We start from the raw sequence: 12,855 nt of genomic DNA on the forward strand, positions 1-12,855 counted from the left end.
AAATAGTTTAAAACGGCCTGTTTGCAGTATGTTATCTCACCATTCATCTTGTTTGCCTGACTTTTCCCAACATCTGAAGTACCCTAAGCCTGTCTTTGCTCCTTGCAATCTGAAAGTATGCAACTTAGATACTATTTTATATAGTTCGAACAGAATAAAATTTGTCATCATTTTTTATGACCACGCAGCTCCAGACAACAAAACTAATATTGGCAACAAAGAAGAAAGAGCTTACGATTTTACTGACAAAGTTCAATTTTAAGAACCTGAAATTACTCTGGAGAAATGTTTAATATTTCAGGTCTTTTGCCAGAAAATAGTATACATCCTCTTTTACAAAGTAGGAAGCAAAATGTAGTAGTCAAAGGAGTCTGGATTAGAAGTCAATAGACAGATTGTAGACTGGTTCAGAAAACAAATCAACTGTATGACCTTGAGTAAGTCACTTAATCTTTCTGAAACTGTTGAGAAGAGACTTTGTAAAAGGAAGAGCAAGAATCAACATGGCAAATGAGAAGTATCTAATCATGTGTGTTCTATGGCTTGGAACTTTGAGTCAGTAGAGAGTATATGTATTAACTAGTCCTATGCAGTTAAAGAGGGGTACCTAAATATTTGCATTTTGAAAGACCTATCAATTCATAAATATAATGAAAACATTAATTTTTATCATCAATAGTTTAATGTTTATATATATAACACTGGAGGAGAACTCAGATAAGGACCATGTTATAATCTTCCCGTGACATATAGAGTATATCCAGAAACTTCACACAATAAAATTACTTCGGGATAAATAAAATTACTACATTTCAAAAACATAAAGGCAAAGACAACAGTCACTGCCCCTTCAATTATTACCAAACATACTTTGAAAAAATATTTAGATGCAAGGAACTTGTAAAATGTGTTCTCTCAAAAGGTAGTTGCACATTGAGCTCACGTACGATTTTGTGTTTAAGAACTCAAAAGTGCTTTGCAAGATGGCATTTGTTCATTTCCAAGCTTTTATTTTTCAATAAAGGAAGAAAGATATCTAAATATAAAATAGCTATTTCTTAAAAGATATTAATGAGTGTCACCCAAATTCAGGATTTTAAGAATAAAACTCAGGAATACCAATCTTAGTTTGAGAATTTTTGTTGTTTAATTTCTCTGTTTTGTTTTGTTTTTCCACCTGCTCTTTGTTGTTTTTTTGTTTTGTTTTGTTTTTTTGCTTTTGAGGAACAGAATTTCTATCTTATTTACTTTCTAAGTCCATTACTAGGAGTCCCTAGAAGTTAATATTTTTTTTTAAATTTTAAGGAAGTTTTTGTTTTGAATTAGAAAAATTGGTTTAGTTATTTAGTTATTTATGGGGCTCATATTCTCACTTCGAGGTATGTTAGGACAGCTTGTTTTATTGACAGTCTGGATTTGCTCCTACTCTGTTTGCTTGCTTTCTACCAGGAAGGCGAATGCAGAGGTGGGAGTGGCGACGACCACGCAGTGCGAAGGCGGACGCCAGATGTGTGCGTGCACGTGTGTGTGCTCGCAGCCCTTTGAAGCTGCTGCTTGTCATCTCCTTCCTCCGTGTTCCTTTCTCCAAATCCCGTCTCTCTGCCAGCCCTGGCATGGTCACAGATGTTTCGCAGACTGAGAAGCATTGGGAAACAGTGGAGTAGAGAAACTCTAGCGTGGAGAAAAACAAAAACACGCCCCGAGGAGGAGGACGCTGTCTTGTCTGGACGAGGCGGTGGCAGCGCAGCCAGGTTCTGGGCCCGTCACGGAACCGCCCAGTGTCCCGGCCGCCGGCGCCGCGCCTGTCAGCGGGTCATCTTCTGACCACGACCGCGCTGGTCTCCCCACGCTGTGATTAAGTCCACTACTTGGAGTCCTTCAAAGTTACTGTTTTTAAAGTTCTGTGGTGAATATCAACAAGCACTGCATTTTTTGTTTTTTCCTTTTTTAATTTTACGTTTATCTTTATTGTTTAAAGTATTACAGATGTGCCTTCTTTTCCCCCCTTCACCCCCTCCTCCCTGCTATGCCCCCTTCACCAGATATTGTCTGTGTCCATTGTTTATGCACATATGCTTGCAAGTGCCTTGGTTCATCTCCTCCGCCCCCTCCGCACCTTCACTCTGAGGTTCATCCGTCTGCTCCCTGCTTCCACGACTTTGTATCTATGTTGTGCATCCGTTTATTTATTCCTTAGATTCTGCATATAAGTGAGATCATGTGATACTTGTTTTGTTTTAAATTAGAAGTTCTACAGTGGCTTACGAAAGCATACAGTATTCCAAAAACTTACAAAACAGTGTGAAATATATTTTCACATGTATTAAACTGAGTAGCATCTCTCCAGTGTCTTGTTTTAGTTAACTTTTTGTCTTAATTCAAGAGTGACTATTTTATAATATTTTATCTTTAACAGGAACCATACTTTATGCTGGGAAGACAAGAAATGAATCACACAGTCTTTTATTTTGGAAGATATGAAAATCATCCTAAATAATGAATTGTGTACAAATAAGTAGTACAGTTCTCAAAAATATTTATCACGTTAGAAGCCTTAATTACCAGGTAATAGATAAACAAATCTATTTTTTAAAAAACCCAGAGTGGTTTCAGAACACAATAATTTATTTAAACTGAGAGTCTCTTCTCCCTATTTCTGTATCAGTCAACTTATTGGTTCATTATGAAAAATACTAAACAAACTTGCCTGTACAAAGAACTGGATTAGATGTCAAAAGTAAGAAACAGACTTTAGATTTGAAAAATGTACAGTCTCCCAGGCAGGAAGACAATAATCTACATAGCTATAACAGAATACAGATGCAGACACTAAAACATATTTTTCAGTAATACAGAAATGATTAGAGAAAACAAATCCTTTTTCGTGATTCACCCAAAATACATTCATTTGGGTAGAATCATGAAAAATTAACTGAAATGGGTCTGGAAATATTGACATAATTATGGTATCTACAGATGAATGATAGAAAGTATTCCAAACAGAGGACAAAATGATCAAAAGTTGGAAGTAGTAAAGGGTCAAGCCTGCTTGCTTTACTATGGGCCAAACACTAGACTTTGCACTGACAATAAAGTGATGAATATCAAGGAGTTTCTACATTGTAGAGTCACACAGTCTGATAACAATCTGAGAAGAACATTTGCCAACAAGACCAGTACCACCTAAAGGAAGGAAAGTTATTTAGTAAAATGCTAGAGATGTGTGTGTGTGTGTGTGTGTGTGTGTGTGTTAGAGTAACCACTTGCGCATGTACACACAGGAGCACTTCAAGCGAGAGACATCATCATAGTGGTGATTTAGAAAGATTAATTTGGTAGAAATAAATAATGCAAAGTTGGAAGAACAGAATTAATGAGGCCAGGAAGTTTAGTTTTGCATCTCAAGTTCACTCTCTTTTAAAGTGAGGTCTTACATTTTAGCTCTCTCCTTTTTAATCTTTATTTATTTATTTTTTTGCTTGTTTTGGGGGAGTTTGTTTCTTAATGGGAGATGGATGAAAGTGAATATGGTCTCGTGTTTTTTCTTCACCTGTCACCTGCTCGAGTTTCTCTTATCATATACCTTACACGAGCTGCCTGCTGCTTCTCACTGCTTATTCCTGCATCCATTGTTTTCACTGTGATCTGCTTATCCCTGCTGCCAATCCCCAGCATTCAAACACTGGTTGAATACATTGCTGCCCACTTTCAAACTCTGATCTTTAAGTTCTTACATGGATATATGTTGCATTCTGGCTGGCAGTTCCATTTATAATAAGCAGAACTTATACTGACAGAATCATATAGTCAGGTCTTTCAATTGAAAAAATATTGAAAAAAAAACAAAAAAACACTGGTCCTTCAGATAAAAGGGCTGCCCAGTTACAAGGTGGAATAGGACCAGGTGTGTGAGTGTGGGGAAAAAGAAGTAGGAATCATTGTAGATACGATGACAATGGGTCACCAGCGTGGAACTGCAGTTAAGAAAGAGAAAACAATAGCGGGAATATGAGTAGGATCATAAAATGTAAGAACCATAAGGTACGCAGCATTAATCAGTCCCTACAGATCTGGGCTTAGCATCAAAAGAAGCGTGATGACAGCGCCTGCCTGAGGCACAATTGCAAGGTAAGTGAATTTGGCTTCAGCAGCTGCTGACCAATCTTTTCCACACCCAGCTCACCCCCTGATGCCCACCCCTGCAGGTGGCCAGCACTCAGTGCTGCCACATGCAGCCCACCACCTGGCACTGTCCCACATGGCAATAAATAACACTGGGCTCTCTGGCTCTCTTAACTTTCCTCAAAATTGGAAGTTTGGATCCCAGAACTCAGAGTATTTCAGAAAGTGAAGGAAGCTGTCTTTTCAATGGAGAGCTTAAAATAATAAAACTTGAACCCAATGCAATAACACTGCAATGGTGCCATTTCAGACAGTATAGAGACATTAGGATGGGGAGATGTAGCAAGGTAGGCTTTGTATTTTCTTGTTCTAGAAAACGTATTCGAACCCAAACTACATTATGCATGGAACTATCTACCATACTACATAAATCTGGCATAACATAAGTCAGAATGCTTTAGGCTGCTAAATGGGTAAAAAAAATAGCATAATTCATTTGATCTTGAAACATATTGTTCTATAAATTTTACTGCTAAATTTTAATGTTTATGACCAATTCTTCAAGATAATAAGAAAAATTATAATATATATACATATATAAATTTATATATATATTTAAATTATATATTTTTAAAATATATACAGGGTGTGGCAAAAGTAGGTTTACAATTGTGAGTACATGAAACAGTTTATTCTTGTGTTATTATTTATTAATTACTGTATTATTTTTCATACAAACAACGGTAAACCTAGTTTTGCTCCACTCTGTATATGAAAGTGAATATATATAATTTAAATATATATTCTTCTGCTTTAAATCTGGTCATTCACTAAACTATTTTAAATCATTAGGCCAAATTGGAGAGCACTTGGTCTCATTCCTTTTTTTCCAGGCTGCAAAATAGGACTGTATGTGTGGAAACTCAAAGCCAAATCTCTCAGAACTTTTCTCTACATCTCAGAACACATTAAAGTGTTCAGAACTCTATTTTGGAAGTTTTAATCAATAGAATGACCGCCAACACATCGAAGGAAAACAACTGAGAATTCCTTCTAAATCCAGGAGCATTACAGGGGGTCCCACCGAAAGCGAACCACCATAAACTGTGTGCTTGTATTACATTGTCTTACTAGTTAGTCACATCTGCCCTCCAAATGTGTACATTTATTCATTTATTTGCCAAATTTGTGTTTAATGTTTCTATATGCCAGTATAAACAAGATAAAAAGTCTTCCCTTTCACAGAATTTAAATTCTAGTTGACGGGGAGAGAAAATGAACAAATAAATGATAAATGGCGTATGAGGATGGGTGCTCTGAAGAAGGTGAAGCATAGGGACAGGACCGTGAGTGAGTGGGGGGGTGGCAGCTCCCAGTGGACAGCAGCAAGGCCACTTTGAGGAGGTGACCTTCAAGTGAGACCTGCATTTCACCAGGAATCTAGCCAGGCAAGGGTCTGAAGGAGGAGCACTCCAGACACAAGAGGAGCAACTTCCAAGTCCTTAAGTAGAAACAAGATTAGAAGATTTGAAGAGTTAAGTGAAGGCTGATGTGTCCATGGTCCATAATACAGGGACTGAGGAGGTGAGAAAAATGGTGATCAGGAGAAACAAGAATGTGCCACATGAGGGCTTTCAGGTCTTGGTAAAGAACTCAGTCAGATGTGATGCTGAGTTAAAGCAGAAGCTGGAGGAGAGTGCAAAGCTGGAGAGAGAAGTTACCTTTTCTTAAAAAGATGGTTCTACCTTCTGTAGAAGGGCTAGGTGGCAAGAGGAAGGGGTGAAGGAAGAGGGACCAGTGGGGAGGGTTGCAGTTCTCAGGGAGAGTCAAGGTGGCTCAGACTAGGGTCATAGGATTTGAATTGGGATAGAGAAAAATGAAAAAAATCAGGCTACATTTTGGTGGTAGAGCAAACAGAACTTGATTTGTATTAGATGGGGACAGGGGAAGAATTGAGTTTAACTCTGTATCCCAGTCAAGTAATGGAATTTATATATCTGTGAAACAAAGTAAAAAATAAAAATAATAATCAAACTAGATGCATATTAAAGTCACTTATTTAACTAAACCTATTAGAAACAAAACTCTTTTAGTTTTGATACAATAAATTTAATTCAAAAATATGTGTTATGAACCTACTACATGCAAAGCACTTTGATAAGCCTTGCAGATGATATAAAGGATGTCATTTCTGCTCTCAATAACCACTAAAAATAGGAGATACATAATTAATTAGAGAACCAATTTTTAGATAATGCTTTCACATCAAGTAAAACATTTATTGAATACCTACCATGAGCACAGCACTAAGAGTAAAAGGTGGTGCCCGGTCGGTGTGGCTCGGTGGTTGATCATCGACTCATGCACCAAGAGGTTGCCGGTTCGATTCCCAGTCAGGACATATGCCTGGTGTGGGCCTGATCCCTTGTGAAAGGCATGCAGGAGGCGGCCAACTGATGTTCTTTCTCATCGATATTTCTCTCTCTCTCTCCCTCTCCCTTTCTCTCTCTAAAAATCAATAAAGAAAAAAATTTTTAAAGGTGGTTACACACAGATGAACAAAATGTGCCATTGACAGCGAGTAATTCAAAATATAAATGAGAAACATAATTTCCCCTGGAATTGGATACCAAAGATTATAAAGTATACCGCTATCCAATCTATCTTTAATTAATTGGAAATTTTCATTATATCACTTTTCAAATCCATCTCTATGCTTGCCCAATGATACCTAGTAGTCATATTTCTTCCCACTCTTAAGTCATGGCGGAGCAGAACACGTTGAAGGGGTTCTAGCAATTAGCACACTATTTTTCTTATAGTCAGAGTTTGCTTGGTTCATGCTGTTTTAGGTAGAGAAGCTGCACTGCTAAATTAAAAGGCTATGTACTCCCAGCAAGTGGATTCCGATGACCTAAATGATTGGAAAGAGAGTAATTTGCTATGCCACCTGAACTCTGAGTGTGCAGAGTGGAGTCATGCATGGAGCACAGCTCTGTGCTTTTCTGTGCATTCATGCGCCAAGATTTCCCATTCCACGTAATTAGTCACTTTATATTAAAGTAATTAATAAGGGTTTTAGTATCTTGCATGTTGCTAATGGTGTGTTGCCACTAGCATAAAAATGCTTCAAATGTATCTTTGGAATGTGAAAGTGTCTCAGCTCAACATCCTGCCTTTTCGTGGCTGTGTGGGAAAATAGTGACAAAGGGTTGGGGCTTTTTGTGACTATAATGACCTCATCTGCTACTTACAATTATAGGTGTAAAATGCCAATAGTCTGTTTTCATTCTGAAGGGAAGTTTGTATTATGTCAAAGCCAAAAGTATGTTTATGTTCATGAGATTTATGGCAAAGGTTGGTAGAAGTGCTTAAGAAGGGTAATTTTTGCATATGGAAGCAATTGAAGGGCAAAGCAGAATCATGTAGGCCAAATCTACCTTCAGGGATTCCGAGGACAGCTGACTTTTCTCTGAGTTCAGATGAGTACCTAGAGGCTGGATCTGGCCCTCATAGTGATAAAAATAACATCTTTTCACACTTATGATGATAGACACCTGTTATTTAGACAAGTTCTACCAATGGCAAAAAGAAAAGCAAATTTCTCTCATCGCCAGCACGTCCCTGTTCGCAGCTGCTGCTTCTCCATACTAATCACAGCAAAGCAGACACGCATCTCAAAATTGACCAGAGAATGCAAATGGAAATAAAACTCTTCAGTTACACATCTGAATATGATAACTGTCTGGCAACAGCGTTTAGGAGAAAAGGAAAAAATTTTAAAAGAAGAAAGAGAACTGAAATGGAATAAAAAAAAAAAAATCAAGTTTAACATAGTACAAATCAGTAAATCTGGATTAAGATTTAAGTGTCCCATACGTGTATGAAGGTGAAGATATCTGAGCAGATACGTCTGTTTATCTTTTTCAGGATGACATTAATTTATTCAATTCACATTTAGAGAGTGCTTGCCTATCATGGCCAAAGAGAAATGGTTTCTTCTTATTAGATCAGAATGTGGAAATAATGGCATTTGTCCTGGGTCTTAAAGAAGAACCAACATCTTTGTGCAGGAGAAAACTCACAGCCCTTTTCATGCTGTGGACAAGTAAAACTGATCCTATTTTGGTGACTGCCACAACCATGCTTGGGGAAGCTACCTTCTAGACTCAACATTGGTTCCTTCTCCCAGTAGAGTTGATCCTGACTAGCACTGACCGATCATCAAGCTGCACCTGCTTCTGTGTTATTGAGAGCTGAGCCTTATGGCTTAGGATTGTGCACCTCAGATTTTCATTAACATTTTCTGAAGTTGTCCCAAATGGACTTAGAACAAAGCAGGTCCTCAGAGAGTCTGCTGTGTTCCACTTTTCACGCATGCCTCAGCCAGCATATGAGAATTATAAATATTGGGGTTTCAGTGATCACAGATTGGCCATCCTAGGACCAGCTTGTTGTTTGCATTGATCTTGTCTTATCACTTAATAGTCACCGAAGTGTAAAGAATCTGGTGTCATGGAAACACAAATGATGAGAGAAAATGACTACTTTGTAGATGTGTTGCTTAATAAGGGATTTACTAAATATTTGTAAGGGTAACTTGCAAACTAAAAAAAAAAAAAAAATGTATACAAACGTAAAAGAGTAGTTGCAGTAATGTTACTATGCTGTTGAAGTTCCAAAGGACATACTTACCTTGAGTCAATTTTCTCTTTACTTTTCAGTGATAGCATCATTACACAAGACATCTATCTCTACAAGGTGTTCATATGACTTACACCTAAACCCTGCCAGCCATGGGTGGAGTTGGGTTACTGCCACTTCAAAGCACATTTGACTCACTGAGAACTAATTTATTAAGGTCGTAGTTGATAATATCAGCATGATGCTATCTTGACTAGACCTCCCTCTAACAGCAGTGAAGGGACAAAGAGCTATGTGTTGATTTCAGTCACAAGCTCACAGAATGTTTAAGGGACTTGAGAGACCACCTGGCTGGCAGATCCCAACATGGGACTTATGTAACTACACAAATTTGCTAAAAACTTTGAGAGAAATTGGACTTTGTCCAAAAATTAATACTATATATAGACACACAAAAAAGTTTGATTTTTGTTGTTATTGTTCTTAATCCTTACCCAAGGATATTCTTTTCACTGATTTTTAGAGAGAGTGGAAGGGAGGGCAGAGGGAGGAAGGGAGAAGAAAAGGAGAGAGAGAGAGGCATCAATGTGAGAGAGACACATTGATCAGTTGCCTCCCGACCAGGGCCAGGGATTGTGAACCTGCAACCCAGGTATGTACCCTTGGCTGGGAATGAAACCCGTGACCCTTTGGTGCATGGGTTGACACTCCGACTACTGAGCCACACTAGCCAGGGCAAGGTTCTTTGATTTTAATTGGAATTACATAAATATGTGAAAGGAGAAAATAAAAAATAAATTTTGCGTGAACTGTAATCAATTATTAACTAATTTAATAATTGCTTTTGAAACAAATCAAGTTACTAATGGGGAAGAGGGAATCAATGGGGGAAAAAGGAGGAACATTTGTAATACTTTCAAAAATAAGTGAATAAATAAATAAATAAATAAATAAAAATAAATCCCTTCCTTATCTCTTATTTTGCCTTCTTTCTAATCCATTCCCTGTGTTGGTATCATTATGACATTTCTTCAAAACCAAACCTGCCCAGGAGCTTCCTTATTTATATATATTCCATTAAAGATTCTCATTTGCTAAGGGACAAAGCCCAAAGTCCTTATCAGAGCACATAAGACATTCAGTGTTCAAGCCCCAGACTCCCTTTTCAGCTACATTTCCCATCTAGCTTCTCATTTCCTTCCACTGACTTATCCACCTGCTCTTTTCACTCTCAAACCATGCAAGACTGCATGACTTGCAGTTCCTCAAAAATGCCAGGATATTCCTTGCTGCCTTGCCTTTGCCTGCACTGCTTCTTTGCCAGGAGTGTTCTTTATATCTTTGTTTGCCTAGCGAATAAACACCTACTCATCTTTCAAAACTCAGCTCATACATTATCTTTTCTATGAAGAGTTTCCAGACCCCTCCTTGCTGAAAGTCTTCCCCAGTGGAATCATTGCTCTCCCATTTATGGTGTATATAGCATCATGTTACATTTAGCTCATGGCACATCCTCGTTTACAAGTCTGCTCTTGCACGCTCACTCCACTCTAATCCCCTTCCCACCACTATCTCCATTGTTCTAAGGTTAGGAAATGTATCATCATTATCTTAGGATCCCCAGTACTGGTGCCCTGCCATTCAGTGCTTGTGGAAGGAAGGAAGATGGTAGAGAGGGAAAGATAAGGAAGCAAAGACATAAAATCCTATCAACTCTACTCAAAAATATATTTCACAGCCCGGCCAGTGTGGATCAGTGAATTGAGCATTATCCCATTGACTGAGAGGTGTCGGTTCAATTCCTGCTCAGGGCACATGCCCGGGTTGTGAGCTTGATCCTGCATAGGGGGAAGGAGGCAGCCGATCGATATATCTCTCTTACGTCAACGTTTCTCTCTCTCTTTTGCTCTTTCTAAAAAAAAAAAAAAAAAATCAATAAAAAACATACATAAATAAATGAATAAATAAATATTTCACACTAACAACATCTGGCATCTCAGGTGCTGACACCCTCACCAGAGCCACTTTATCTGGACTCTTGCAGTAGCCTCTTTCTATGGTTTTTGCTTCTACTTTTGCCTTGTTTGATCCATCCTACATACAGCTACCAGAGTAATCTTTCTAAAGAGCAAATAAGATCACATTACTTTTGTGATAAAAATTCCCAAGGCTTCATATTTTAAAACAGATAAACAAACAAAAAAGATCTTCACATGCCATCTTAACTTTTCTGTCTAATCTTACACGATACTTCTCCTAATTCTGTACCACCCAGCCATTCAGTTCTTATTTCTGTCTCACCAAGACATCAGAGTTTCCATGTTTCAGGGCCTTTGTACTGAATGTTTTAAGAATATTCTCCCCCCAGATTTTCATATGGCTGCTTCCTTCACAGGATTCAGAGAGAAGTTCAAATGTAACTCCCTAAAAGAAGTCCTTCCTGACCACTCTTGTATAGACTCCATTCCATTCCAAGTACTGTAATTGTCTAAATGGAACTTGCCCCTATCTAAGGTTATCAGTTATTGTTCACTTGTTTATTGCCTATGTCCCCCACTGGTAGAATAAAAAGAGCCTTGTGTTGTTCAATACTCGATTTGAGTCTTAAGAGCTATGTTTTTCAATGCAATCAAGGGCCTAAGTTCCAGTTTAAGAACAAAATATATTTCAGATTTATCCTACTTACCCTTAGATGTGCTTGAAAGTCATGGTACCCATAGACCATAGTATGAAAATGGTAGTATTTTTTTCAAGTCTAAGGAGATAAAAGATAAGTGATCTCCGAAACACTGAGCCTAACAATTATTCCGAAAACTGACCAATTTGCAACAGAGCTCTCCACAAAGCCTAGGGCCTTCTCTGCAGAATAAGTTAAAAGCTGTCCTTGATTTCTGCTATTAAATAAATAAAATAGAAGAATAGAATACTGCAGCTGAAGAGTCAGGTCATCACCTGTTCCAGTTTCCTCCACAGCTATTCAGGAGTGGAGGTAAAACTCCGGGTACTATCTTCCCGTCAAGGGCTGGTCCATTATCCTTCACTGCCTCTTCTGTGTGCACACACATTTACATGTACAAACAGGAATTATAAACATGGGCTGTTGTTAACCAATGAGAAGCTTGTGTTAGTGTACAACGCAGCTGTGAAGAAACTGCACATTTTCTCCTGGGAAAAATAATATTATGCCTCTAGGCCAGCAAGCCAATAGAAGCGTATTTTTCCTAGAACTCAGTCGAAGTGCAATGATAATGGTGTTGGCGTACTGATCACCATTCGTAAAAGCACCACTGTGGGAAACAGTTCACAAGATTTTAATTCACAGAACTGAAGACACATCATCACCGGCTCTGGGAGTAAGAAAACCCCCAGGAAGGAAGTTTCTGCTGTTTCTCCACAGTGCGGGTACATCACATACAACTTAGCTCCCAGATGCAAAGGGCAGCTCTGCTGGTCAGTTGGGAAAATATGCTCTAATAGGTTTACTGTGAAGGCATCATCACTGACATAATAATAGTTTATTGTTTTCATACCTTAAGTTCTAAAGTATTATTAAAATAAATACCAAGTTTCTCCTTAATCAGTAATATTTGATACATTATACACCCATCCTCTACTATTTCAGCTTTTGTATGTGTGGTAGGCAGAATATTGCCCTAAACCCCATATGTCTGAATTTTAATCGCCAAAATTTGTGACTATGTTGCCTAACATGGCAAAAGAGACTTTGCAGAGATAACTAGGGTAAGGACTTTGAGAGGAGAGATCATCCAGGATTATCCAAGTGTGCCCATTATAATCACATGAGTTCTTAAAAGCTGAGACCTGCCCTGGTGGGTTTTGCTCAGTGGTTAGAGCCTCACCCCTTGAACCAAAGGTTTGTGGGTTTGATTCCCAGTCAAGGGCATGTACTTGGGCTGCAGGTTCAATCCTGGCCTCAGTCAGGGTCGTGTGGGAGGCAACCAATCAATGTGTTCCTCTCACATAGATTTTTTTTCTCTCCCTTTCTCCTTCTCTCCCCCTCTCCCTTCAACTCTATCTAAAAATCAATAGAAAAATATTCTCTGCTGAGGATTAACACAGAACAAAGAA

Source organism: Molossus molossus, unplaced genomic scaffold (genome assembly GCF_014108415.1).
Source record: "Molossus molossus isolate mMolMol1 unplaced genomic scaffold, mMolMol1.p scaffold_m16_p_1, whole genome shotgun sequence".
Taxonomy (NCBI): domain Eukaryota; kingdom Metazoa; phylum Chordata; class Mammalia; order Chiroptera; family Molossidae; genus Molossus; species Molossus molossus.